This window comes from Gracilinanus agilis, chromosome 1 (assembly GCF_016433145.1).
Source record: "Gracilinanus agilis isolate LMUSP501 chromosome 1, AgileGrace, whole genome shotgun sequence".
In the NCBI taxonomy this organism is placed as follows: Eukaryota; Metazoa; Chordata; class Mammalia; order Didelphimorphia; family Didelphidae; genus Gracilinanus; species Gracilinanus agilis.
This window is the reverse complement of record NC_058130.1, coordinates 484,296,289-484,324,069: the sequence shown is the minus strand read 5'-3', so window position 1 is coordinate 484,324,069 and position 27,781 is coordinate 484,296,289. Positions and strand designations below refer to the sequence as shown.

Here is a 27,781-nt window from a genome sequence, read left to right as displayed (position 1 = left end):
CCTTTTCCCTTCCCTAGAGAGACAATTTCTGAGACAAAAATTAAAAAGAAGGAAATAAAAAATAATGCAACAAAACTGATTAATAGATCAACCAAATTTGACAATATTTGCTATACTCTACAGCTATGAGTCTCCAGCTCTGAAAAGAAATAAGGGAACTACACTTTTTCCTCTCTTCCTTAGGGATCTTCCTTTGGATCATTATCATAGCAAAATATACAGTTTTTAAAAATTGGGTTTTTTTAGTTGTCATTGTATATGTTGTTTTTCTGGCTCAGATCAGTTTCTATAACTTCCTGTACTTCTCTATATTCTTCATACTCACTGTTTTTGTTTTTTTTTCACATGAATTCATATCACTTTTGTTGAGAAGAGGGAACTGACTTTCCCACGGTTACTGAGCTAATCAATGTCAGGGGCAGGTTTGATCTCAGGTTCTTCTGACTCCAAGTCCAGCATTCTTACCTACACACCATACTGCCTCTTTTATTTCAAACATCCACAACCATTTTGTGCTGGTACACATTATAGTTCATCTTTGTTTTTATATATACCCTGAGTGAGTCATTATCCATATCTTTTTGTTCTTCAATATTTTAAGGATTAAACAATGCTGAGGTACCACCTCACATCTAGCAGATTGGCCAATATGACAGTAAAGGCAAATAATAAATGTTGTAGGGGATGTGGCAAAGTTGGGACACTAATGCATTGCTGGTAGAGTTGTGAATTGATCTAACTATTCTGGCAATTTGGAACTATGCTCAAAGGGCTTTAAAAGAATGCATGCCCTTTGATACAGCAATATGACTGCTGGGTTTATATCCCAAAGTGATAAAAAAAATCTGTTTGTACAAAAATATTTATAGTTGTGTTCTTTGTGGTAGTAAAAAATTGGAAAATGAAGGGATGTCCCTTGGTTGGGGAAATGGCCGAACAAATTGTGGTATATGATGGTGATAGAATACTATTATGCTATAAGGAATGATGAACTGATAGATTCCTATAAGAACTGGAAGGACCTACATGAACTGATGCAGAGTGAAATAAGCAGAACCAGGAGAACATTATACACAGAAACTATAACACTGGGGCAATCAAAGGTAATTAACTTTGCTACTAATAACAATGCAATGATCCAGGATAATTTTGTGGAATTTATGAGAAAGAATGGTATCCACATCTAGAGAAAGAACTTCGGGAGTAGAAATCCAGAAAACATATGATTTATCACTTGTTTACATGGGTATGTGATTTGGGGTTTTGGTTAAAAAGGATTACTGTTTTACAAAAATGAATAATATGGAAATGGGTTTGAGTGATTATATGTATGTATGTATGTATGTATGTATGTATGTATGTATGTATAACCCAGTGGAATTGCTTGTCACCTCCAGAAGGGGAGGAGGGATGAGAGGAGAGAGAAATCATGAATCATGGAATCATGTAAAAAATTTTTAAAAATCTAATAGAAAAAAATATTTTAAGGATTTATGATTTAATCAAAGTGGGTCTTCCTTCCACTGATTTGGATCACAACCCTCTTCTGACTCTGTAGATGATCTTTGTGAATTGATGGGTCTAAAAGCTTCAGTAACTTCTGGTCAGTTTGGCAATGAACCTTTCCAAGTAAGTGTAAGTAAGACCGTGATGATGATGACTTTAAACTTTTGTCTCTGTCAAACAGTTCAATGTAACATTATTAATCCACCTCAGAGCCAGAAGGAAACGGCTCTGTTTGTATTCTGTTTTTAAAATACTAGCTTCATATTTCTTTGACCATCGTTAGGGATGCAGAAAACATCTGGGGAATAGTAATATAGCAGTTTTTCAGAAATACCTTAGTTTAAACTGTTAAGGTTTTGATTTAATCCATGCTAATTAATCATTATTTTGTGATCCAGAATTTTCATGTAAATTTTGTGCAAATCCTTGGGAAAGAACTATAAAATTCCTGTAGGCTCATGGGAAACTGAGTCTCATGATCCCCAAATGGAAACTTTTGTTTTATTTAGACAGAAGAAAATATCTATAGAATTCAGAAATTATTTCTTCTTAAAAATCCAACTGTAAAGATAAAAACATCAATAGAATACATGAGTCACAGAATTCACCTGTAAATTCTATCAGTTAAAAGCTGGAAGTATGGAGGCTACATGATAAGGTGAATACCAGAGTGACTATGGAGTCAGAAGGTCTTGGTTGAAATTCCAGCTTTGCTACCTAATGTATGACCTCACTTCATTTCTCTGGTTCTTAGTTTCTTCAACTGAGAAATTAAGGGTTTTGGGTTAGAAGATCCCTAAAGGTATCTTTAGATCTGAAGTCTATGGAATACAAATAGATATACATAATGCATCTTATAAGCTCACAGGGTACGAAGGAACATGAGTGTGTTGCTTCATTGCCCATTATACTGCTCAAGTTCAAATTTTCAATTGTTATAATGAACACATATATAATCTAAGCAGTAAGCAAATATAAACTGAAGAGCATGTTGTTGCTTAAAAATAGGTATGGGGAAAAGTGACAATTTCAGACAAAGGAGGTGAGTAAAAAAGAAGAGGTAGAAATCAGCCGGTATCTTTGAGAACAGCAGCTATGTAACTGTTTTAACAATACAAAGCAACCAAAATTCATAGTTCACTCCTTTTGTGCCTTCTGACTGATGCTTAGTTATATTTTGCAGGAGTTTGCTTTAGGTTTTAAATAATTCATAATGCAGTGTCTCTTGTTCAGCTCAGGCAGGCGGTGGGCGGGTGGAGGGGGTGGCAAGGGAGAGAGGAGCTTGGAGGATGTAAACCATAGCAAGTGATGAATTGGCACAGCTGTAACTCTGCAAGGTCCCTCCCCGATGAGCTCATCCCCTGGCAGTGCAAATTAGGATGACATCATGTTTCTGAAGCTCTTTCCATACAGCACACTGCGGGAACCTCAACTGCTTTTCCTGAGCACAGGAAAAATCAACACTGGTATTTTTGGTTGTTTCTGAGGAAATGGCATTTTATACAAGGGTGTCATGGGAAACGACACATTTTTCCACATCAGTACCACTGTTATACTAAAAGAAATGCCAATTAATGACATGATTACAGCTATCTTTCAAGATATATCCTTTCAAGGCTTCACAGTACTGGAGTGCCCTGCTCCCATATATAGGTCAAGGTAAGGACCTGAAAAATACATGGCATAATTTAATGATAGGAACCTAAAAATAAATATAGAAGAGGGTACACTTGATCCTTAAAAACCTTTAGGATAAAAAATTACCCAAAGTTAATCTTTTCTTTGACCCTCTCCCTAAACCTGACTAAGGAGTTGTTTGTTACTCAAAAGAAATTAAATTTATGAAATCCTGATGAAAGAAATGATATGTGAGAGGCAACAAGTTGGGTACACAGTGGTTACATAATATTCTGCCACCTGCTCCCCACTCCACTTCTAGTCCACCAACACTGTTTTCTACATTCTCTTTCTGCTAACTACTAATATTAGTGAAGAATAGAATAAAGAATGAAGAAATTAGAAACTTATAAGAAAGGATGAGGGGGATAAGGTGATAGAAACAGGAAGCATGCCAAAGTAATCTGGATTACTAAGAACTATGGAAATGGAATAAAAACTTCTAAAAACCAACCAACAAACAGAAACACAGCAACAATGGGATCCTTTCGCTTATACCTCCTCCAATTTCTCCTCCCAATTTCAGATTTCTATATTATCACGGGTTAAGTACTAATTGTTCAACATACGAGACAGGCCAAATTGTCTCTTTTAAAAGTTTTCTTCTGGGAAAGATGTGACTTAATGTCACTAACCATCATTTCCCATTTCTCATTCCCCACACCTCCCCACCACTTGAATTTCAACATCTGCTACCAGTCTTAGGAAGACAAGTGTGGATGGCAAGTAACTGAACACTTTGATTTATCTACATGGCTGGTTGGAAATTCAAGAATGTTTTATGAGTACTCTGACAAAAGATTGAAAAACATTCCTTATGTATGTGGTTTCACTATAAGTAAGTAATAAAGAAAATTCTAATAATCAACTAACAAGCATTTATTAAGTACCTAGTATAAACCAGGTACTGTACTTGGCTCTCTCCGTACAAAGAATTAAATAATCCTTAAGTTTAGGTGCTTGAAAAGATGATGGTTTTTTGGGGGTGATGGTGGTTAAGTCCACCACGATGACCTTATATTCTAGCAGAAAAGAGAAGTGTATAGAAGCAGATAAATAAGAGTGTAGAATAAGTATAAAGGTGAGATGCAAACAAATATGAGGTGGTTAATAATAAGGTAATTGGGAAGGGAATAGTAAGGTAATTAGGGGGCAGGACAATAATAGGGAAATGATCAGGGTAGTCTACATTCTATATATATGAGAGTATGTTAGAGCAAATCTATAAAAAAATGGGTGTTTGGTCATAAGTCATGTATTTTTCTAGTGGCTTACAAAAGTCATCTTCTACTGAAGCCCTACTCTGTTTCCTCATCAAGATATGGAATTAACTATTAATTCTCGAAGGTTATGTCATTCGAATATACACCTACCCGGCTAGAAAAGTGGAGATGGCAAGAGCACTGAACTGTAATTTGAGGGAGAGCCAAGCTAAGTTTAGAGAAGCTCCTTAACAGAAAGCTGGTCAACAGATGATTAAGTTGAATGTAATAAACATATATTAAGTGCCTACTCTGTTCAAGGTACTATTGAAGGTCCCTGGGATACAAAGAAAAAAAAAATGACAATACTTCAAGCTCTTGAGGAGCTTATATTCTATTGCAGGGAAACAAGTATATGCATAAAGAAATAAATTTAAAATATGTACAAAGTAAATACAAAAGCAATTATGGAAGGGGAGAATCTTTAAGAAAATGGCTCCTCTAGGTCAGGGCATTTGAGCTGAACCTTGGATAGACTCAGAGATAAGAGGGGGAGAAGTTTTCAGGTTGCCAAGTTCAAGGACCAGTAAATAGGCTCTTTTAGTTACGACATTAAGTAGGTGAAGGGGGCAATAAAGGAAAATAAACCTGGAAGGATAGGATGGAGCCAGATTTTGAAGGGATTTAAGTACCTTATATGAGTTTTATTATATCATAGAGGCAGCAGGAGCAAATCAAGCTTCTTGAGCAAGATAGTAACAAAGCCAAAATATCAATGCAGCAGTTATGTGGTGGATAGATCTGAGGGGAGTCTACTTGGGGAGCTACTTCAATAGTTACAGGGAAAAATGATGATGAATAGATCTAGTGTGATAGACAAATGAGTTAGTATTGTGAAGATAGAATTGAAAAGACTTGGCTGCTACTGATTGGATTAAGTAAGCGGTAATGGAAAAAGAGGTATTAGCTGTGGCTCAGTGGCAAGTCACTTTGGTATTCTTGCTAACAAAATCTCATGGATAGATCTGTGGGGTCATTTAGAGTTAGATATAACTAAACAACAACAAAAACAACAACGGATAAAAAAAAGAGTCAAAGATGACTCTTGAGTTTGTAAGTTTAAATGCTTGGAAAGATGAGGATTTTGGGCTGAGGTGCGGCGGGGTTAGGGAGGTCCACCATGATTCAGTGAATTATATGCTAAGTTATAAACAGGTTGCAATCTGTAGCAATGGAGGGAAAACTTAAACAGAAGAAAACAGATATTTTGAACTTTTAAATTAGCAAAGAATCCATGTAGAAGCCGAAAATGCTTAGTTTGTGAATAGAAGACCTCAATATTAAAATAAAAGATAGCTTTAAAAAAATTTAAGGGACAGTTTGCCAGCCTGGTAACCATACATTTGCTTCAAGCTAGGGTTTCCATTTACCTAATCTTAACTGTTTAATTATGACTCAAGAACTATATTCCTGAGTATAGACCCCAAAAAGATAACCAAGGAATTTTCCAAGTATAAGAGAAGGCAAGTTGAACTATAGGTCAACACATAACTACATAACTCTAAGATTCTATCAGGTATCCCTTTAAGGTAGAAGCAGAATTAAGATTTCTCAAAGCAAACCATCTCTATTTATTTGTTATTCTTTTCCCTCAAAGAAAGGAAATTTCAGGATTTTTTAATCACATGACCAATAAGATGGATGACTATATATTTTTTCCAGTCCTTACAAACTCTCAAATATATTCAAGATAGGAATTACATGCAAGAGATAAAGCAATTTCCTATGTTTTCAAAGTTAAGGGCATGAAAAATCCAAACAAGGTAAAAGACCCAATAAAGTAAGAGAAGAATCCTTAACCCCTAAGGCACTCACTCAGAACGATCCACCCACTCCCAATCAGGCACAAGTAAGGATACAGAAGTCAATATGTGAGCTTGAAACAGAACTTAATTCTAAACCTTAACCTCTCTTAGAGTTTTAGAGTTCTGAGTACTCAGATGAGAGCAGTGGTATCACTCTGTGCCACAACACAGCTTGGCCAAACAATAGCAGAACAGACCAAAATAAAGAATAAATAAGAAGAGGGTCAAAGAACAAATTATAAAAATAATCAATTTCTGTGTGAAAGAAAATAATGATGAAATACCATACCAAATTTCCAGGATACAGCTAAAAACAGTCATCAAGGGAAAACTATATTCCTTTGCATACACATTAATGAAGTAGAAAAAGTGGATTAATAAACAGAATAAACATTGTAAAAATTAGAAAGTCAATGAGTAACAAACATATTAAATAACTTTCATCTTTCACCCTGCAAATTGGCAAAGATGTCCAAAAAATGGCAATAGTCAATATTGGAAAGGACGCAGGAATATAGGTACACTGGTGCACTGTTAATTTGCTTTTTTAATTAACTTTTTTCCAGATTACATGTTGATACAATTTTCAAAATTCATTTTCTGACATTTTGCAATCCATGTTCTCTCTCTTCCTCCCCTCTCCCTAAGATGGCAAGTATATGATATAGATTGCACATATATTATTATACAATATGTATTTCCAAATTCATGTTGTGAAACAACACACATATCACTTACAGTAGAGAAAAATTCATGGAGAAAATAAAGTGAAAAATGGCATACTTCAATCTGCATTAAGATTCCACTAGTTCTTCTGTAAAATGGATAGCCTTTTTTTTTTTTTTTTTGTTATGAGTTCCTTGGAATTATCTTGGATCCTTGCATTGCTAATAATGCTTAAGTCATCCAGAGTTGATCATCATATTTTATTGCTATTATTATGTATAATGTTCTCCTGGTTCTGCTCACCACACTTAGCATCACTTCATGTAAGTCTTTCAAAGTTTTTTTGGAATAATTTTGTTTATAATTTCCTATGGTACAATAGTATCCCATTAGAATCATAAATCACAACTTGTTAAGCCAATCTCCAATTGATGGGTATCCCTTCAATTTCTAGTTCTTTCCCACCACAAAAAGAACTGCTAAAAATATTTTTATAAAAGTAGGTCCTTTCCCCTACCTTTGATCTCTTTAGGATACAGACCTTTTAGTGGTAGTGCTGGGTCAAAAAGTATGCAGTTTGATGGCACTTTGGGTATCATTCCAAATTATTCTCCAGAATGATTGGATCAGTTTACAGTTCTACCAACAGGTATTAATGTCCCAATTTTTTTACATCCTCTCCCACATTTATCATTAGCCTTTTAGTCGTATTAGCCAATCTGATAGGTGTGAGGTGGTAGTACCTCAGAGTTATTTTAATTTTCTTTTCTGTAATTAATAGAGTGTTGGAGAATTTTTTAACATGACTAAAGATAGTTTTAATTTCTTCAACTGGGAATTAGCTGTTCATATCCTTTAACCAGTTGTCAATTGGAGAATGCCTTGTATTCATACAAATTTGACTCAGTTTTCTAAATATTTGAGAAACAAGGCCTATGTCAGAGACACTTGCTTTAAAAAAATTTCACCCAGTTTGTTGTCTTCCTTTCAATCTTGGTTGCATTAGTTTTGTTTGTGCAAAAAGTTTTTAATTCAGTGCAATCAAAGTTATCTGTTTTATATATCATAATGCTCTCAATGCCTTGTTTCAACACAAACTCTTCCCTTATCCATAGATATGATGGGTAAACTATGCTTCTATGCTTCTCTAATTTGTTTATGGTTTTATACTTTCTTTCTAAATCAAGTATCCATTTTGACTTTACATTGGCATATGCTATGAGGTGTATAAGGATGATATTAGAAATTGGGTATTGTTATATTAGTTTAGAGATAAGAAGTAGAAAAGCTGGTTTGAGGAAGAATTGGAGTTTGAAGCAGAGCTGATGTCAATTTCAAATGTTGATAGTTGTAACCATTTTTCTGTGAGAGTTACTCTTTCTGAGTGTGGCAGTGGCAGTTGGTCTCTGGCAGTTGGCAGAGTCACTCTCAGGGACTCTCTCTCTCACGGCTGGAGGAGGTAACATCTTTGCCTCTCTCACTCACTGTCTGAGGGAAAGACAGTGTTTTCTTTAACAAACTTGGGAAACACTATTGACTATCAATTACTGTTTTTATAGATTGTTGAACTCTGAGAAGACCAAAGAAAGATCTGGTCTTTTGTTTGGACTCAGAGTCCTAACTTGATTCTTGTTGAGACTCAACCAGCTAGCCTTTGTTATTTTTGGTGAATTTAAGAATTATAATATTGTTAGTTTATTTAGAATGGTAAAAATTTGGGTTAGTCAGATCAGGGAGAATTGGTGTAGCCTGTGAAACACAGGAGAAGCAGTTCCTTGCAGAACCAGGGAGTTTTATCTGGGTGGAGTTAGAATCCCTTAGAATTAGAAATCCTTTTTATCCTTATATATTTCAATAAATATTTTTTTTTTTATAACAAGAGTCTCTTTAACGTCCTTGCACCTGGCCCTGAAGAGAACTTCACAGATGAGCTTCACTTCACTGATATAAACTAAAGATACTTTGCAAGCACAGCAAGCAGAGTATCTAAAATCAGTTTAAACCAATAATCACTTCATTGCCTAATTTTACAGTCGTCTTTCTTTTATTTTTATAGGTGTTAGTCTGTGCCTAGTTTCTATCATACTGTTTTTTAGTTTTCCCAGCAATTTTGGTTGAACTGCTTTCAAAAGCTTGGTTCTGTGGGTTTATCAAAACTCTAGATTTAACTATGGTCATTTACTACTGCGTATTGAGTGCCTAATCTATTCCATTGATACACTACTCTATTTCTTACTTAGTATCAATTTTTTTGATGGTTGCCACTTTATAATACAGTTTGAGATTCAGTTAGCTAAGTCACTTTTCTTCATATATTTTTTTCATTAAATTCCTTAGTATTCTTGGCTTTTTGTTCTTCCAGATGAATTTTATTATTGCTTTTTCTAGCTCTATGAAACAATTTTTGGTTAATTTGATTCACATGGCACTGAATAAGTAAATTAATTTGGGAAGAATTGTTATTTTTGTTATATTTCTTGGACTACCCATGATCAATTAAGGTTTTTCCAGTTGTTTAGATCTGACTTTATATAAATATTTTTTTGTTTTGTAGGTGTGATCATATAGGTGGACTCCCAGGTATTTTACATTGTCTCAAGTTATTTTATTGCTAGTAAAGAGAAATACTGATAATTTATGTGAGTTTATTTTATATACTGCAACTCTGCTAAGTTGTTAATTGTTTTGATTCTCTAGGATACTCTAAGTGTACCATCATGTCATCTGCAAAGAGCAATTGCCTTATTTTCTCATTGCTTATTTGAATTCCTTCAATTTCCTCTTCTCTTATTGCTATAGCTAGCATTTCTAGTAGTGGTGATCCTTGTTTCAACCTAGATCTTATTGGGAAGAATTCTAATCTATCCCCATTGCATATAATGTTTGCTGACAGTTTGAGACAGATGCACACTGGGACACTGTTGATAGAGTTGTGAATTGGCAGAATCATTTTAAAAAACAATTTGGAATTATGCAAGTAAAGTAAGTTACAATATACATATCCTTTGACATAGGGATGCTATTATTAGTTTATACCTCAAGCAGTATAAGAAAAGTCCCTACATGCTCCAAAATATTTACAGCAGCACTTTTTTTATGATATCAAAGAACTGGAAACAAAGGAGATACCCATTTATAGGAGGATGGTTAAACAAATTGTGGCAGATGAATGTAATGAAATATTACTGTATTGTAAAAAATGATGAATTTGATAAATTCAGAGAAGTTTGGAAAGGTCTCTATGTACTGATACTGGGATGTATGGGGTGTTCAGGGAGGACTAGCACCCTTGTAGGAGGATTTATCAGGTCCTTTGCAGGGCTGCTCATTCACCTTTGGTGTTCACCTCTCACCCAACTCTCACCTGTGACTCCAAGAAACTGCAGCATTCATGGCAACCATGCCCTGTAAAAACTGTCTCTGGAGGTGGGCTAAACCAGGCTGAGGGTAACCAACAGGCCTCAAATCCTTCAGTGACTCAGGGGGATGTCTTCCCCAATCATGTAAAGGCTTGCCCTGGTGGAATGGGCAGATGAGAATCATTTGTTCCAATAGCTATGGAAGTAGCTAAAGCAAGCAGCTGCTGTGGAGAGCTTGGAGTTTAGTCAGACATCAAAGAAGCCAAGATCATACAGTGCATCCTGGGCCATCAGCAGTCACCCTGACTTTTATTTTGCCATCAGATGTTGATGTTTCTGGAAGAAAGAGTGAGATTGATGACTCTGTGCAACTCTACCTCCCTTAAATCCAACTTCTCTGCAAGTCAAGGCATCACCCTGCAATGCCACTGGTCCTCTTTGAAAAGGAAGGACAAACAACATGAACTGATACAGGGTGAAGTAAGAAGAGGCAACCAAACATTGTACACAATGACTATAAAGAACATACACAAAAGTGAATGTTGCAAAATTACAAAGTCAAAGCCTGTCTCAAAGAGATATGAAAAGACATTTATGTACCACCCTTCTACAGAACTAACAGGTCCACAAGTGTGGCACACTGAACAAAATTTCAAATTTATTGATCAACTGTATTCATTTTTCCCTCTTGTTTCCTTTTTTCCCCCTTTACAAATAGTATTTTTTACATGGGGTAGCTGTTTGGGATAGGGAGGGAGAAGGGTATTGTGGGAAATGATGGTGATGCAAAAAAAAAAAAGGGTATCAATAAAAGCTTACTAAAAAAAAGTTTCCCCCTCATCCCCCAAAAGAAAGAAAGAAAGAAAGTTTTAAGGTACAGAATCAAACAAGTACAGAATTGAATCCAGGACTTCAGACTCATCCATATAGTTGTTGTGTATCCTTTGTTTTCAAAGAGGACCAATGATATAATGTGGTGAAGCCTTGAATTGCAGGTAAGTTGGATTTAAGTGAGGCAGAGTTGCACAAAGTCATTAGCCTCACTCTCTCTTCCAGAATCATCAAGGTCTAGTGGTAAGACAAAAGTCAGTATGATTTGTGATTGCCCAGAACGCACTGGATGACCTTGGCTTCTTTGGTGTCTGACCAAGTTCTAAGCATTCCATATCACTTGGTGCTCTCATGGTTGTTGGAACAAACTGTTCTTATCTGCTCATTACGCCAGGGAAAGTCTTCACTTGAAGAAGACATCCCCCAAATCACTGAAGCAGGCTTGAGTGAGATCATTGGTTACCCTCAACCTGGTTTAGTCAACCTGCCATGAGACAGTTTTAACAGGGTATGGTTGCCATGCATGCTACAGTTTCTTGAAGCCACAGGTGAGAACTAAGTGACAGGAAAATAGAAAAGATATTGGATGAGAAGCCCTGAAAGGGGTTTGGCAAGTCTTCACACCAGGGAAGCTAGTCTTCTCTGCACACCCTATATACTATACCAATCATCAATGGAATGACGTTATAGTAACTGAAAGGTAGAATAGGATTTCATATATGTCTGGTTTTGATTTGAATCTAAGGTTTAAAGACCTAGTTTTTAACACCTATCAAGGAAACGAAGCAACTCAAAAGAAAAACAATAAACTCAAGGTTTGTGCCAAAAAAATCTTAAGAGGCAGAAATTACTTGATGAGGGCACAGTGTAGGCACTGAGAAAAGAATTTAAACACTGGCCATATGGCAAAGGAAGCAAATTAATCTAATCCTTTGTATAATAATTATATCATATTAAATCCTAAAAGAAGAAATATGTATCTTATATATATAATAAAAAGTTTCTTGTTTTATGTATAGGTAAAATCTTATAATCTACTAGGCAATCAATCAAATATAATTAAAAACATTTATTACTTATAGTTGAATTGGACTGATTATAAGTCCAGGTGATATTATTATCAATAATGAACCATAAAAGTATTATCATTTTAAGTTCTAAGAGAGGAAACTGACTTTTAAAATATGAATAAAGTATGTTTGTGAATTGTACTTCCAAAAAATTCTGAGTCTCACAAGAACAAAATGGCTTTTGAACTTTGACCTGAAAGATTTGAATTTATTTTATAGTGGAAAGAAGCTAATGTCTGCACTGAGTCAGAAAGCTGTCACAACCAAGATGAGTGCTGAGTGAATACACAGAAATCTGTAAGCAATTGCAAATAGAGAAAAGAAAGAATTCACATTTCAAAAGTGTAAGAATTTCCACCTAACTGCAGGGTATAGGGTAGTGCAAAGAGCAAAGTCAGAAGACTTGAGTTTTCATCCGGGCTCTGCTACTTGCTACCTGAGTGACCTTGTATATATCATTTCACTTCTCTTGAGCCCTGGATTCCCCACATACAAAATAAAGTAATTGGATTAAATGATATTTTATGTTTCCTTCCAATGCCTGATCCTAGTATATGAAAAATTTTTTCCAAGTACATTTTGTTGAAGAAAAAGATATATTTGAAAAGACTTTTCATTGATGATGTAAAAATAAAAGGTATTGGGCAGCTAAGTGGCTCAATGGACTGAGAGCCAGATCTAGACACAGGAAGTCCTGGGTTCAAATTTGACCTTAGACACTTCCTAGCTGGGTGATCCTGGGCAAGTCACTTAATGCCAATTGCCCAGCTCCAATCGCTCTTTTGCCTTGGAACCTATGCTTAGTATTGATTCTAAGATGTAAGGTAAGGGTTTAAATAAATAAATATATAAGATAAATGTTTCCATTTTTGAAGTGTTTTTTTTTTCAAGTTGGGCTACAACAGACTTAAACATAGCTAATAATTATGCAGGATAGGTAGGTATAGTTAGATGAGCTGCATTCTGTGGCATTCGAAAGGATACCCACATCAATGAGATCATAGATCTTTTGGTGTACTGGAGTCATGTTAAGCGTTTTTCTTGTTTTGTGCTTTCCTGTTTGGCAATGAGTGGGGTGTTATTATAGTGAATGGGAAGACATCAAAATCATATAAAATTCCTTGAAACATATAACATAAATAATTCTGTTCAATGGTACACTGATAGTAAACATTAGGTATAAAACAGAGAGAAGCCTGCTCTCCAAAAATATCATCACTGTCATAGAAGAGATCCAACTCAGACTCCAGATTGAGGAGGGATTCCCCCTGGTAGATGAGGTCCTCCTCCTTTTGCTACTATTTTGGATATACATTGCAGTATCTCCTAGAAAAGATTTGTAGTCACTGAAAAAACAAAAGTTTGGTTTAGTTTATCTAGCCATACGGGAAAGCCTAAGTGGATGAAGAATGGTTTTTGCTCATATTTTGACATTCTTTGGGTTGGCACCCTACAGAGCTTGTCCAACAGTACGTGTATCTGGAACAAACAGACATTGAAAGGAGCCCAAAGTTGAAAAAGAGGACAAGAATGGGTAACAATATTTTCAGGAAATTGCAAAGCCTTTACTAACTACAAGCTTTCCATAAGAAAAAAAAAGCCCCACCTTTCTAGCATTCACATTTTCTCTATGTTGCAATTTGGCAGTGAGATTTGGAATACCTCTGCTTGAAAAGAACTAAAGACGAGTATCACACAGAGAGAAATAGAGAAGCATATGGTGGGTATGAGCAGGTGGTAACATTGAACTAACAAAGAACACCAAAGAAGAACATGAGCAAATGATGTCATCAAGAATTTTATGACTGAGCAAGGATGAGGGATGGTAAGTAGACATTAGAGTGTTCCACTGATACCTTTATAATGTCAAGAGAAACCAGAGGTTATCTAGGATGACAGGATTTGGAGCTAGAAGGGACCTTGGAGATTATGTAGCCATCCTTTTAGTTCATAAAGTAATTAAGAACTAAAGAATTCACACAGGTGTAGCAGAGCCAGGATATGAACACCAATCTTCTGAAACCATACAACTGACTCACATATCATTAGTTGTTTTCCTCCTTTTTAAATTTAACAATATCAGAAAATTTTTCATCAGAAATTGGGTCTCAAGACAACTCCAATTAAAAATCCAGAATAGAGATTTTGTACTATCACAGTGGCTGTTCTTGGTTTTTAAATTTTGCGCTACCAAAGGTGATTAAGCTTTTTGTTTGTGGATAAAATTGAAAAGAACATGCAGGACAAAAGTTATTTCTTTGTGAAATATTTTAAGATAATTTCTTTGCCTACCATCTATAATCTTGAAGAGTGAGGCAATTTTTCATGGAATTATGTCAGAAATAGAATGTTTGGCTTGAAATTAGAACTCCTGAGTTTAGATCCATTCTCTAACTTCCATTAGACTTTTTCTCCTCATCCTAGAGGTTCACGGTCTCCTCTAGATTTTTCATACTGGAAGTATGATTTGCCCTTTTGCCTTTTTCCTTCTTTGATTCACTTGTTCTTCCTAGAACCTCCATGTTAAGGAGAACTCTTAGGTCAGCCATGTCTTAATTCCTTTCCAAGCTCCATGCTCTATTCCTGTCTCTCTGGTTGTTTTCTACCATGACTGAACAAGTGCCTTCTCTGCCTTCCCCACTCATCCCTGACTTTTTAGTTTCTTTGTATATATTCTCCCCCCGCCTTAAAATATAAGCTCTTTGAGGGCAGGCATTGTCTTTCTTTCTGCTTTTATTTGTATTCCCAGAGCTTAGCATTGTAGCCTGTCCACTGAAAATGCTTAATAAGCGCTTATTGACTTAATTCAAATTCTAAGAGCTCTCTCACATCATTGTTGTAAGGAATAAATAAGATAACATACATAAGGTAATGTATAAACGACTGACAAGATTTCTAAGTTCTTGGTGCCTATGTTTCAATATCTCTAAAATGAAAATAATGCTTGAACAACAGAGAGATGATAGGTCACATGATTTGGGGGGGGTACAAAGTACTTTGCAGATTTTAAGTGCTATATAAATACTATTTTTAAAACCCTTACTTTCTGTCTTAACAACAACTCTAAGACAGAAGGGCAAGGGCTAAGAAAATTGGGTTAAGTGACTTGTCCAGGGTCACACATCTAAGATGTGTCCGAGGCCAAATTTGAACTTATATCCTCTTAATTCCAGGCTTTGCTCTCTATCCACTGAGCCACCTAGCTGCCATCCAAATACTATTACTATATTATAATAATCATCCTAAAACATTCCTTCTCTAATTTTGCTTTTGGTTCAAGAATTTAAAATGGCTCTCTATTGCCTAGAACATTAAATAAAACTTTCTCATTCTGTCATTCAAGGCTTTTCAAAATCTGGCTTCACACCCATCTGCCTAGCATTATGTTCTACCAACCCTTGAACTCAATCACACCAGGCTTTTTAATATCTTTTATACAAGCCTGTTAATATTTCTGTTATGCTACACTGTCCTTAGCTAAGATGCCTTTTTGTTTTTGTCTACTGATCTAAACCTTCCTTGAGGGTCAATGTCCAGCATGAATCTCATCATCTCTCACCATGAAACAGTCTTTGCTTTGGGTCCAGATGATCTCTTTGTTCTCAGAACCACTATATATTTCTTATAGATCTTACCGTGCCATTTGGCACAGAATAATAACCTGACAATGATATGAGTCTATAAAAATGAAATCATGGCATAAAAACAAATGGATTGCACAAAAATAGGTCTGGACATGACTTGGTAGAAAGTCATGAGATATTATAATGGGGTGTGGAATCCTCTGATAGGGTGTGGTTGTAGCTTCAAAATGATCCCACAGAATTTGAGGACAATATTCTTTGGGCTACATCTGTACTGTTTACTATTCTCTATTCACTACATTAAAATTTTTTTCCCCTTTGTGTTAGTACTTTCACTAGCACAAGGAAATTCCACACAGAAAGTGATTAACAAACAATTATCTACTAAGCTGAATTTGTTTTTGACTGGAAGAGAGGAACTTCAGCCAGTTAAGATCCATTCTATTTAACCTCAGAATGAATGCTTGTGCCATGGCCCGGCCAAATTGGCACAGTGCTGGCCAGATTGCAAAATAAAAAGGGCCAATAACAATGCTGGCAAAGAATGCCAGTCAGGTCAATCAGATTATTTCCTTCTTAATGATATGGGATGAAAGGACAGGAGCACATGTGTGACTAGAGCCTTCCACATTAATTATGAGAACTCTGTCTTCCTTCTTTGCTTCATAGTTCTTTCTTTTTCAACATAAAATATGAGGACCGAATTTGTATCCCCCTCTGCTACTAGTCAGTGCATTTCACCTGGAAGCCTAAAGTAAATAATTTTCTCAGAACCCCAGACACAGCAAATATTACTGTGCTAAAGCCTGCCAAAGGGAAAAAGAAATGTAAACAGAGAAGAAAGAATTCCAGTAGACTGTACCAAGCAAAACAAAACATTAACTTAACTACCATTTGGAATACAATCAACCAACAGCCTGCTTTGCTGAAGGAAAAGTCTCTATGGTTATTCCACCTAGCAATTGATTAACTCTCTCACTCGAGGTTTATTTTTCTCCTTCAGAAGCACATAATAATTTCAGAATCTTAACTTGATTTTTTTCTGAATAGTTAAACATATTTCTTCTATTTAGGATGGGGGGAGGCTAGCCTTATGATTTTGTCAGTCATTCAATTAACATTAATTAAATGCCTACTATTTGCAAAGCATTGTGCTAAGCACTTGGGATAGTCCCTGCCCTCATATGAGAAACTCTTGGGGTAGAAACTGCCTCCTTTGATACATAGCCCTTGGGCATCTGTACCTTCTACTCTTACGACTTTCCTGGAACACTGAGAGGCTAGGTGACTTGTCCAACATCACACAGCTAGGAGATAGATGTTAGAAGGACATCTTGTAACTAAGTTTTCCAGCCTCCAGAGCTGGCACTCTATATTCTCTATTTTCAGCTACTGTGAAGGATGTCATTCAGGAAAAGTTTGCTCAGAAAAGGAAGTGTTCTAACCATGTAGTAAAAGCAAGGGATAACAAATGAGTAGGCGGCATCATCATCATCATCATCATCATCATCATCATAGCAAATATATGGAGCTTTAAAGTTTACAAAGTGCTTTACAGATATTACCTAATTTTATCCCTACAACAATTCTGGCAGGTAAATGCTATCATTGTCTCCACTTTTCACATGAGGAAACTTAGGTTGAGAGAGGCTAAGTGATTTTCCCAGGTTCACATGGCTAGTAAGTATATGAGACCAGATTTAAACGTGAAGAAACTGGGGATGTGTGACCTGCAGGATAAGACTTGGATGGAATGATAGTTTTCTTCAAGAAGAGTCTCAAGGGTTGTCCTATGGAAAAGGGTTTGGGTCTACTGTCTTTGGATAAGTGGCAAATGGAAGACCAATGAGTAGAATTTTCAAAGGCAAATTCTGGTTTGGAGTGAGGAAAAACTTCCTGAGTTCTCTTCTCTTTTTTCTATCCTGAAGAAAGTAGGTGGTTCCTTGCCATTAGCAATTATTAAACAAAGGCTAGATGACACCTTGTCAGTTGTTGAAGGGATTCTTAGTCACATAATGTTTGGATTAGATGAACCGTGAGGTCTTTCCCCATTCTGATATTCTCTAATTAAAAGGTAATAAAAGAAACAGCACCAATTTCCATTACCAAGTACTGAAGCCATTGAAATCTGGTAAGAGAAACTGTGTGATGCTAAAGTGAATTGCAGAATGGCCCAGTGATACTAGATAAAAATTCATAAGTAATCAAAGAAAGTGACTAAATTATCTATACCCTTTGAACCAATGATCTTTTTACTTGGTACATATTCCAACTAGGTCCAAGAGATTCTAATTATATAACAAAGAATTCCAATATGTGACAAAATAATCATAAAAGCAGTTTTTTTGTGTGTAGCAAAGAAGTAGCAACAAAGGGGATGTCCATTGAACAGGCAATGAAAGAGCAAACTACATTATGTGATTACAATGGAATAAGAAATTATGAATATAACAAATACAGAACAAATGGGAAAGTATACAGAATGAACCAGAAAAACAACAGGCATACATAATGACCACAATAACAAAAATTAAAAGATTACTTAAAAGGAAACTGAACTCTTAAGTAACTGAAAAATTAGTAATATTCTCAAAGAAGAGCTCATGAACCATACTTCTCTTCTACTGGCAAAATGTTGCACAAATGCTTTTAAGTACATGCAGACAGTTTTCATGCTATCCCTCCAACACTCCAAGTCTTTTCTTCAATCTCAGTTTGTAGAACTCATTTTCATATTTACAACATGCCAGTTCAGCAGCAATTCCTCTACTGGCTACGTTGACTTCTTCCACCTTGCCCCAGAAACCTCTTTATGCTGGAAGCTCTCTTTAGCTCTGGAATCCACACACTGGAAGTACCCTCTGCCCTATGGCCTCTCCCTCTAATTAAATGGTTCCTCCCTGAACTTCACTTTAAGCACAGGCTCTCAAGCCAGCTGGGTCTTCATTCCTCTCCTGGCATTACTCCAGACTTTCTCTTTTTTTTTTTTGCCACCAAGAGGTACCCCTCCCTTTTCAGCTTCCTTTTATATATTGTCTTCCCTCATTAGAATACAGTCTAATCCCTTGAGGGCAGGGACTGTCTTTCTACCTGTATTTATATCATCACAGCTAAATACTGGCATTAATAACACTTAATAAATGCTTGTTGACTGACTTGTCAAATGAATAACCTAATACTAGAGTGGTCATATAGGAAAGCAAGGACCCCAACCTTCTAAGAAACAATTTAAAATTTTAATTCCCTGAAACACTACCACCACCATCACCCCAACCACCAACCAGGATCATAATAATACCAAAGTGATTTTCCTAAAGCACAGGCACTCCATGTCACCCCCCTCCCCCAATAAACTCCATGGGCTCCCTATTGTCTCCAGGATCAAAATAGAATGCTCTGTTTGGCATTCAAAGCCTTTCCAGTCTTCTTCTACCTTATGCCCCAACATATGCTCTTCAATCCAATGACGCTGGCCTCCTGACTATTACACAAACAAGACACTCCATCTCTCAGCTCTGAGAATTTTCTCTAGCTCTTCTCCATGCCTGGAATGTCCTCCTCCTTTCCATCTAGCTACTACCTTCACTAGGTTCCTGTATGTCCTAACTAAAATTCCACCTACACAGACTTTCCCAATCCTTCTTGGTTCTATTGCCTTCCCTCTTCTAATTATTTACTTTTTATTCCTGTATATAGCTTGTTTTTACATATTGCTTGCTTGGAGCTCCCTAAAGTCCAACACTCTCCTTTGCCTAGTACATAGTAGGCATTGGTGAATATTTATTGACTGACTAATAATAGTAACTAGTATTTATATAGCACTAAGTTTTGTAAAGTTCTTTACAAATATTATCTAAGTTGATCCTGACAACAATTCTGTGAGGTAGGTGTTATTATTTCCATTTTACAGATGAGGAAACTGAGTCAGAATTTAAGTGACTTACTCAGGGCCACATAACTAGGTGTTAGAAAACAGATTTGAACTTAGGCTTTTCTGACTGCATGTTTAGCACTCCATATACTTTTCCACTAAGATAAAATATTAATATGCTTTAAGACAAAGGAGAATGCAAGTTCCCTTTGGACAAGTATACAAACACTTATTTCTCTTCTACTCAAATCCTTTCAACCTCATCATCTATTATCTTCTCCACTGCTCCAACTCTGGAAGAAAAGGCGGTCATTCTCTTTGTCAGAGTTTGCATCCTCCCTAGGTTTCGGTTTTTCATTATCCACTAATTCCTTCCTTGTCACTTCTAAACATGCCCAATTATCTCCCATCTTTAAATAGTTTTCACTTGACCATACTACACTTTCAAACTATAGTCCTACTTCTTGGTCCCTTCCATAGCTAAAATTCTATCAACACTGCTTTCTTCCACTTCCTCTCTTACCACTTATTTTCAGCCTTTTGTAATTTGGTTTCTAGCCCCATTACTTAACAGAATCTTTTTTACAAGGTCACTCACAATCTCATAATTTATGAATCCAAAGGTCTTTTTTTCAGTCCTCCTTTTTTTGCAACATCTGATATTGTTTGGCATCCAATGCCCTTCACAATCTGGCTCTAACCAACCTTTTTAAACTGGTTCTAAATTATTCCCTTTCCACATAGCATTTTCCAAATAAAATGGCTTACCTGATATTCTCCACACATGACTTTCTTTCTCCCACCTCTCTGCCTTTGCATATTCTGTGCCTAAAATGTTAATTGTATCATTAAATAAATTCTCCCTCCCTGTAAAGTCACAGTAATCTAATCATTTATATACATACATACATACATATATATATATAAATCTATCTCTAGCTCTATATATAAAACTTTGCCTTCTGTCTCAGAATCAATACTAAATCAGTTCCAAGGCAAAAGAGCTATGAGGGCTAGGCAAATGGAGTCAACTGACTTACCCTGTCACAGTGTCTAAATACAGATTTGAACCCAGGACCTCCCATCTCCAAGTCTGGTTCTCTATCCACTGGGCCACCTAAATGCATCCTAATCATTTTCAGTTTAAAAGCAAAAAACTCAAGGGCTTTCAAATAAAGGAGAAAACTTTAACATTCATTTAAGAAATCTTGTAGTCACTTCTTGCTTTAGTCAACTCAGTCATATCTATTTTTCAAAATTATAAAAGTAGCTAGTATTTAAATACTATTTTAAAGTTTGCAAAGAACTTTACATAATTTATCTCATTTGGTCCTCACAATGACCCTATGAGGTAAGTGTTGCTATTTCCCCCCTTTTACAGAAGATGAAACTGAAGTAGTTAAAGATCAAATGACTTGCCCAGGGTCACACAGTGTCTGAAGACATATTTGAATTCAGGATTTCTAGACTCCAAGCAGAACTCTTTATCAAGTATAGCTAGCAATAAAAGACACAGGCCTCTATATCATTAAACATTTAAGCAGTTACTGGTGGCATGGCATAAATCAAAACAATCAGATTCTGAGATTTATTTTTTTACATAAAACTATTATTGAATTATAGGTCTGGAAAAGCTTCTGTAAGTCATTTAATCCATCTCCCTGACCCTAGGCAAGTTGAACCTTCATCAGAGTCACTCTTAATTGAAACTAATCCACAGTTGCGGCTCATGGTTGTTGACATTTATTGCTTTATTTGTCTCTCACAGACAGTCTAATCCCTTTATTTAGCAGGTAAAAATGACTAAGAAGACTTAGACAGCCAATACTTTTCTACCTACTCACCCCCATGGATCACTTTTAGTTTTATTCATAGAATTAAACAGATTTACATAATGTCTCATTGCTGTGCATAATCAAGCAAACCATATCTTAATCATCCCTTCCTGGACTTCTGCTTTTTNAGATAGTTTGAAGAGAATGTCTTCTGGAGATAGTCTTTGAAGGAGCTTCACTGGAGACTGCGGCTTGGATCATGGGCTTGGAGCTCAGCTTCAACTTAGACTCTGACTCCTGGACTACTTCATTGGGTGACTGAAAAGGGCTGACTCCTTTCCTAGTTTCTGGGGAGACTAACTTCCATCTCGGAGGAGGCTGCGTGATTACTCACTACTGGCCTTCCTTAATCTCTGACTGGATTAAGACAGGATAGATAACTTTTCTATCCCCTTCACATTTCTCTACTTTATTGTTTCCTCTTTATTTTGTAAATAAATTTCTGACTCGAGATATAATAAATATTGGCAACCACATAATTTCATAAAATTATTGTCTTCATCTTTACATTTCCTTCCTTCCTTCCTTCCTTCCTTCCTTCCTTCCTTCCTTCCTTCCTTCCTTCCTTCCCTCCCTCCCTCCCTTCCTTTCCCTAATATTTTATTTTTATGTTAATTTTCCCCCTCCATGTAGTACCTTGTGCTGAACCACATGGTGAATAACTTACCATAACAAATATGTATTATTAACCCAGTATGCTGAATTTAAATGGCCCCATTTTCTATTGTGGATTTCCTGCCAACTTCATCATTCTGGGGTATGCTCTTGTCTCCTTTAGCCTAGGGCCCCCCCTGAATAGGGGTTTTGCTTTTCTTTTTTCCTCTTTTCTTGACTCACCTCCTCTGCTAACACCTGTCTGCCAAAGCAAAGCAGCTTGGGTACAGCTGTGAAGGGGAGCTTTTCTTCNCTCCCTCCTTCTCACTTTCTTTTCTTTCTTTTCCTCCCTCCCTTCCTTCCTTCCTTCCTTCTTCCTTCCCTCCCTTCCTTTCTTCAATTAAAAAAAAAACAAACAACTCTTACTTTCTGTCTTGCAATGAATACTGTGAATTGGTTCCAAGGCAGAAAAGTGGAAAGGGCTAGGCAGTGGGAATTAAGTGACTTGCCCAGGGTCACACAGCTAGGAAGTGTGAGGTCGAATTTGAATCTAGGACTTCACATCTCTAGGCTAGACTCTCCATCCACTGAGCCACCTAACTGCCCCCTCCTCCCCCTCCCCCCAGGAACCTTTCTAAAAGCATTTAGGCCTAGATGAGTGTACTCACTTATATTAGGTATCTCTCATTTTATGGTACAGATTTTTTTTCTTTAAAATTGTGTATGGATCAAGTTTTAAGAAATTTAACCTTCTTGATTTGATTTTTATTATAACTTCACAAGTGCTTAACCACCCCCCCAACATTTAATTATAATAGCTTCTAAAGTTTTAAGTTCTCAGGGTTTTCCAGAAATAGTTAATGATTTATAAAACATTTAAATGCTTAGATGAACCACCTCTTTAAAGAAATTATGCCACAAAACCTTTTAGAAAACAAATAATCATTTCACAGTGTGAATAATTAACCAGCTTAAAAATTAAGTAAATTTAAAATAAAGTAATACATTTTCTGAAAGTGGGGACATTTGTACTGTAACTTTATAGTCACGAGAGTCATGGAAACAATATCTTTTTGAAAAAGGGAGGTATATTTAAATCTTTTATTTCAGAATTGTAAAATTCGGAATCTGAAGGGATTTAGAAATCACAGAATTCTGATTAAAAGGGAATGCCCAATTAGTTCAGTCTATAACTGAAGAAATATACTCAATAGAGTCATCTAGTCTTTGTCTGAAGGCTTCCCACTAGCTCCTGAAGGAGTCCATTCCACTGTGGGACAGCTCTTCTTTCTACAAGTGTTTTCTTACATGGAATCTAAATTAATCTTTTTGCAACTTCCACCCACTGTTCCTATTTCTTCCCTTCTGGGACAAAAGAACAAAGCTAATGCTTCTTCCAGAAAAGGGACCAAGCAAGTACTAGAAGACAGATGTCATACCTCCTGGGTAAACAGCCTTCAAAAATTCTGATTTGGTATGAAATCTAGGCCCTCTGTCTAGTTCAATTCCCCCCCTTCATTTTTGCTCATTGATTAATAGACCACATGAATCATTTTCTTCTTTCCATTTTTATATTATAATATTTCTAAAGATATATTTCATTATCTATAAATAATATAAGAAGTTATATCATTCCAAAATGGAAGGGATATTTATATTATAGACCATTATAGAGACATAGTAGCTAGAATTCTGGATTTGCAGCCAGAAGACCTGTGTTCAAATCTCTCCTCAGAAATTTATTACCTGCATGGCCCTGGACAAGTCATTTAACTAAACTCCTTTCAGCCTCATTTCCTTGTCTAAAAATGGGGGATTCAGAGGAATTGTGCATCAACTATTGGGGGTGGGAGGTTTGGGGGAGAGGGAAAGAACATGAAATATGTAACTATGGGGAAATATTCAAAATAAAATAAATAAAAATAAAATGGGGAAAATGTACTTAGTTCACTGGACTGTCAAGAAGACTGAATAAGATATACTTTAAAAAATTAGTATAACTTCTTTCCTGTAATTTTGTGAATTCCTACACATCTTAAATGAGCATGAAATATAATGTCAAAAGAACTTGAATTCTTCTTATTTTAATAAAGATGAAACATTTTCCAAAATGAATAGCAACATTAATTTGTTGCTGGGCACATCTTAAAAACAGACAGTTTGCATCAGAAATGAACATCAGGCACTTTGGATAGATAAGAGAAACATAAAAATCATCCCAGACACACTTAGTCCCTTAAAAACATTTTCATTAGAGATAAGTTAACTTTATTCTCTAATAGAGTATTTTCTTCCTCAAAAGATTACATTCTTTTCATGTTCTCTGATTAAGACCATTACTTTTAAATACATTGATCTTAATTCTGAGCATAGGTATACTATCCAGATTGAGATTACCATTTTTTTTAAGTCAGATTATCTTTAACTCAACAAGCACTAATTAAAGTGCCTGCTATGTGCCAGGCACTATACTAAGAGCCGGGTTTATCCACTATTTGAGACAAAAGACAGTACCAGCTCTCAAGTAATTTACAATCGAATAGTGGAGACAACATACAAATATATTCAAGCAAGCTAAATACAAGATAGTTAAAATGGAAAGGCACTGGACTTAAGAGGGATTGGGAAGGCTTCTTGTAGGAGGAAGGATTTTATCTGGGACTTACAGGAAACCAGAGAGGTCAGTAGTCAGAGTAGAAAAGGGAAAGCATACCTGGCACGGGAGACAGAAAACCTAGAAATTTTTGCATTTGTTGCTTTAACTTGAGTTTTATACATCTGTTTCTTCAATTCTACTATTTCTAGATAACCTGCCTACAGGAGGTCCCTGAATGGTTTGCTTAACCATACAGGGCAAATTCTGCCTGCTAGTGAGGATTCTGGACACCTCCTGAAATCAGACCACACTGCAGTAGCTTATTGTGGGCAGAATTAGCTCCTAAGAAAGAAATAGTTTTGGAAACAATAAGGTTTCTTGCTATTCTGGAACTAGTAATAATTTGTTTTGAATTAAAAAGATTCTGTTTATGGAACTTGCATACAGTTAATACTATAAATAGGCAGAACTACAAAGTGGTGGAGACAAAACTAGACTGTTGGGAAACCTTTGATCTGCATTTACATTTGCTTTTTATTTTTATCTACTGCTTGAACATCTGAAAAAACTGAGGTGGGGAAAGAGGACAAGGACTTGGAAAATTACTGTTTTCTGAATATTTCAGGCTGCTTCCAAAAAGCCATTGGACTACAGAAGAAACCCGAATGATGGATTTTGATGTTTGTGTTTCAAAAAACCCCACAAACACAAGGTATAGATAGTATATCTTTTTAATGTGATATTCCTATATCATGTATTAATTTGTAGTACATATATAGCATCTCTTACTTATACTTTATTCAACAAATATTACACACCTACTATTTATAGGGCATTGTGCCAGATGCTGGGAATACAAAGATTTTTTAAAAATTGCAATCACTTCCCAGAAGGAAGTCATCTATTAGAGTGGATGCAACATGCACACAAATAAATATGACACAAGATAGAATAAGACAGAGAAAAATAAAATAACATAAAGCATGGTTAGGGGTAAAAAAGCTATATCAGGGATTTTAAGGAGACTAGATGAACAGACAGCCAAAACTTGTACCCAGGAGCACTGATTTCTTCAATGTTGACTTTCTATGAGCTACATGGTCAATTGTGTTAATATTGATTGTGGCTCACATGCTGAAAACTTCATATGAAAGTAGAGTCAACTGGAAACCTGTAACGTGGTCAGATTATCAGCTAGATGGCTTAGTTCAGATACAGTGCTGGGCCTGGAGCCAGGACACCTGAATTTAGCTTAGAGATTTAATAGCTATGAGACCCTGCACAAACCACTTCACCTCTGTTTACCTCAGTTTCTTTATCTAGAAAATGAGGATAAAAATAGCACCTACTCCCAAGGTTGTTGTGAGGATAACATGAGATAATATTTGTTTTGCAAATCTCAGTGTTTTATTATTATTATTATTATCTTGCTGAGAAATATGCATCTGTCCCAGAGGAGCCTGAGGACCAGAAATATTTTGTTTCTATTTTTATAACCTTCCTTGCTACAATCCTGTGAAATATTTCCATTTAACGAGTAAGGAAAAAGGTCCTGAGGAAAGACAAAACAGTTATCCCTAACATCATTCTTTTTTTTTTTTTTTTAAACCCTTAACTTCTGTGTATTGGCTCCTTGGTGGAAGAGTGGTAAGGGTGGGCAATGGGGGTCAAGTGACTTGCCCAGGGTCACACAGCTGGGAAGTGTCTGAGGCCGGATTTGAACCTAGGACCTCCCATCTCTAGGCCTGGCTCTCAATCTACTGAACTACCCAGCTGCCCCCACTAACATCATTCTTCATCTTCTCTATCTTCTCCATCTCCATTCACCCTCCACATATGTCTGGACCATTTTTCTAAAGCACACAATGGATTTTCCTTTCTTAATAATCTCTAGCAGTTTCTTAATTACCTACAGGATAAAAAAAACTCTTTAGAGTGATACTGAAGACCTGTGGCAATGTGGCTCTTGTCTATCTTACCAGATTGATTTAACATTCATTCCCATTCATAAATTCTATGATCCATTCAAATGGTATTAGCAAGTTAAGTGTTCTCCAAACTCAATACTATTTCCCAACTCTGAATCTTTATGTAGACTCTCTTTCCCCTTTACCCAGAACATAATCTCTTCTTTTTTTTCTCCCCCTTCAACCCTTACTTTCTGTCTTAGAATCACAGATATTAAGTATTGGTTCCAAGGCAAAACAGTGACATGGGCAAGGCATTTGGAGTTAAGTGACTTGCCCAAGGACATATAGCTAAGAAGTATCTGAGGCTAGATTTGAACCCAGAATCTCCCAACTCCAAGTGTGTCTCTATCTCCACTGAGCCATTTAGATATCTCCCCCAACCCTAATCTCTTCTAATTCCTATCTCTCAGAATCCCTGTCTTCCTCTCAAGAAAGCTGTTCTCTAATTCCCTAACTTTCTCTTCTAAATTGTTACAGCTTGTTCATCACAATTGAGATACTAGCTTCATGGATTTTTGCTTTAATGGGAAATTTCCCCTTATATTTACCTCTATATTCTATTTTTCACTATGTGGATCATTTTTTAGCCATTATAAACTCATCCTTGTAGAAGACAGGATTTGTTTTTTATGGTGATGGGGACACAAGTATTTGCTCCTTGAAGTATTCTACCTTCTCCCCACCTTGGCTTGGTTCACTGACCTTTCTCAGGATTTTGTCACTCAGACCCCTTCTCTCATCAGAACAATTTCACCCAACAATGACTTTCCTTCATGTCTCTTTCCCTACTCTTATACACATATACCTGTGGTATAGTGTTTACATCCCGGATTTATAAGAATCAAACAAGATAATGTATATAAAATAAATGCTTGTTATTAGCATGATTATTAATGAGAGCAGTAATCACACTATCTTTCCAAAACATGGACCATTTAAAATAACTGAGAAAATGGGTGATATCAGATTGGTTTTCTGCTTAGCTCGTTAATGGTTTTCCCTCCAGTGCCTTTAATCTCTCTTGGTTTTTCCAAGAATCTTCTTAACAATCCCCTGAAAAAGGGACACTGCTATTATAAAGTCTGCATATGTAAATATCCCTAATGCTTATTGATCTGCAGCATCTGTTTTGTGAACAAGATTTTGTGCAACTTC

At 36.1% G+C, this 27,781-nt stretch overlaps 1 protein-coding gene across 1 annotated transcript in view; it reads right to left on the bottom strand.

The window, feature by feature from the left end:
• The window catches only part of ZNF704 (zinc finger protein 704), a 329,242-nt gene that overhangs the window by 142,677 nt on the left and 158,784 nt on the right, over positions 1 to 27,781 (bottom strand). The gene's annotated exons all lie outside the window — the stretch shown is intronic.